Below are 713 nucleotides of genomic sequence, written 5' to 3'. Positions count from 1 at the left end.
GCCTCTGCATCAGCTCCTGCTTCCTGACCTGCTTGAGTTCCAGTTCTGACTTCCTTTGTGATAACAGCCATGTGGAAGTAAGCCAAATAAACCCTTTCCCCCCCAACTTGCTTTTTGGTCATGATGTTTGTGCAGGAAAAGAAACCCTGACTAAGACAAGTATTTAATTTTGTTTCCTCTTTTCTTCATTGTTCTTTCCTCTTTTAAAACTTCTTCATGCCAGGCCGTGGTGGCACATGCCTATAATCCCACCACTTGGGAGGCAGAGGCAGGTGAATTTCTGAACTTGAGGCCAGCCTGGTCTACAGAGTGAATTCCAGGACAGCCAGGCCTACACAGAGAAACCCTGTCTAGAAAAAACAAAAAACAAAGAACTTCTTTTATTAGCTTCCTAATGCCTGCTTCCCCCAAGTTAGTCTGTTTTATCTTAAAATTTGTCCCATTTTAAAATTTTTTTCCCATTTTAATTTTTTCCCCTTTTTCTTTTGACTTCCTCATCTTGTAAATTAAGTTTGCTTTTAAACTCTTTGGTTTATTCTACATTGACATTAGTTAGTTACACCTGGTCTTTTGTTAGCGTGTGTGCTTTATTTTTTAATTCCACCTCATTCTTTTCCAAGCTTTACTTTTCCTTGAACTGATTATTGTTTGCCTTCCTCTTTGTATGTGATGCTCGCAATCTGAGCTCATACTTAGCACATACGAGGAGCACA

Source organism: Mastomys coucha, unplaced genomic scaffold (genome assembly GCF_008632895.1).
Source record: "Mastomys coucha isolate ucsf_1 unplaced genomic scaffold, UCSF_Mcou_1 pScaffold23, whole genome shotgun sequence".
NCBI classification, from domain to species: Eukaryota; Metazoa; Chordata; class Mammalia; order Rodentia; family Muridae; genus Mastomys; species Mastomys coucha.
This window is presented reverse-complemented; position numbering follows the sequence as displayed.